Below are 2,391 nucleotides of genomic sequence, written 5' to 3' on the forward strand. Positions count from 1 at the left end.
GGTCTTTTTATTGTCCAATAGTATCTCTTGTTTGATTGAGTTAGTGTGTGTTAAGACTGGGGAAATACTAGCACAGCAAAACTAAGTGTGTACGTTTTATGTGTTTGAGCATCACCGACTGTGAAAAACACAAAACAGTACTGTACAGTATGTGCAACGAGTGGAATGGCACTCACGTGACATGCACTTTCAGTCTGCACTCACTAGGTGGCAGAAGTCAGAAAGAAACAGCAGTACTGTACTGCACACACAATCAGGACCTTTGCCACTTGGTTCATCCAAAGCACATTTTAGTACCAGGCTGTTTGAACAGTGTTGTATTTTTGTGTATTTTACACCACTGGCATACTATTTTTGAACCAGGAAGAATTTCCGTTACAAGGCCTTACTTTCACCTAATAAGGCCATGAATCCGAGATTGATAAGGTTGCACGGTTTTGCTATTTCGGCTGGTCCAGTGGGTGTTGCAAAAGTGCACTGTGAACCAGCGACCTGGATATGGAGGCACGGCACCTTATTGAGCAGTGACGTCCTGCAATGTTTGAAACCTACGCTTATTGTTGTACTGAAGCCAAATTGCTTGTTGAAAAGTTAACGGTTCGCTTTTTTGATAAGGTGCCATTTTGCAACCATTTTAGTGCAGCAAAGCACGACAGCTGCAGTTCGTCACCACGTCCAGAAATGGCACCATTTGTTATTGCACTCTAAAGGATGGACGGTTTGAGACCCTTTTTTGTTGTATAATGAATACGTTTGGGTTTCGGATCAAAAGGTGATAAACGTTCAGAATTCCTGGTTTATTTCATGATATTTACATCAAGACATAGCGGCTTTTTGAAGCCACTCAATTTTTAAGAGATGTGGTCAAGGGCTTCATGCCACCAGTTTTGCCATCCATGGTTTTATATCATATTGTGGTAATGATAATTTTAAACAATGTATACCCAGTAAAAGGTTCAAACCCATTTTTCAACATTTTTAGCGGTGTGTTGTGTTGTGGATACTGAGCAACAAAGAACCACTTTTTCTTTTACAAAGAGTGAGTTTTATGACTGACTTGGCCAATCATTTTTAAGGCTTGGCAGGATCCTCCCGAACATAGTCCACATTGTCCACAAAAATAAAGCTTTTAAATATGATCTGTTTGTATGTTTTTGTGCAAGAATGTTTATTACCTCACCTAAAGAGGTCATATTTCCATGAATTCTTTTTTTTTTTAAATGTTGGACGCTGGTTTACTTGATTCTGTGTGCTGGCAACATTTTGCAGTGTGGCTTGGGCAAACGAATAATTAATTTAAGGTGTCCGTCCATCGTAATCCAGTTTCCATGCCCTCATCCTCTTTGACTTTTAATATGTATGTGTGTCCTTCAGCACATTCCACACTTGGTGTGTCACTTTGCAGCTTCATACAAACCAAAACGTCAGTGTCCTTTTAAATAGACTTGCGATGAGACATTTTGGCCGTGGCAAAATTCTAAGAATTTTTTTTTTGGTGCTCGAAGCAAACAGTGCTAAAGTGTCACCACTTAAAATGCAAAAAAAAAAAAATGCAGACCAATGGTTGGACACCTTGTGAAATAACATATTTGTCAAAAGTCTCCAAAGTTGGAGGACTTTTTACCCATTGTAGATGTTCGCCATCTTTCCTTTTGTTGAATTTTATGGGTAATTTGAAAGCTATTTAAGACTTAAGGTGGGACAAGAAAAAAAAAACTGTGTTTGCTCTTCACTGGCTGATAAAGAAAGAATGTTCATGCCTCCACGAGGTTGATCGTGCTACTGGCGAATGTCCACTAAACTCTTGCTTCTGCAATATGTGCTGTTAAAAGCGATTTGTCACAAGGTGAGTAAAACTAATCAAAGGATAAAAATATATCTGTCACATTTCTGAGACATGCAGTCGCCGGGCACAAACGCGCGGCGCACATCGCACAGGGAGAAGACACTTTACTTTGCAATATGTCACCCCAATGAGAAGTGAGGGAACAAATTGACGTGCTTCCTAATCTGACTATGAGCTGGCGCTGCGGATATTTGAGACGAGAGGGTAATTTAACGTTGGCGCTAGTTTTACAGATGAAAATAACCAAAGTAAGCTTTAGTATCAGAATTTAAATTACAGACAAATATAATATCATGGGTAATTTCTTTTTTTAATTTAAATTTTTTAGAATCTTGGACCAACATGAGTTACATTCTCTTGTTCTTTTAGATGGTTTGCTGGCGGCAAATGTGCAACAAGATGTGATTTTCTTCCTTGACAACACACCCATCCCCACACCCCATGCCATATTCTTGTGTTCATGACAATGACCAATCACGAACAAGAAGGTAACCCTCCCCTATTCGGATAAATAGCACCAAACCCCAGGGACGGTCTATCTGCCT

This window comes from Hippocampus zosterae, chromosome 9, assembly GCF_025434085.1.
Source record: "Hippocampus zosterae strain Florida chromosome 9, ASM2543408v3, whole genome shotgun sequence".
NCBI lineage: Eukaryota > Metazoa > Chordata > Actinopteri > Syngnathiformes > Syngnathidae > Hippocampus > Hippocampus zosterae.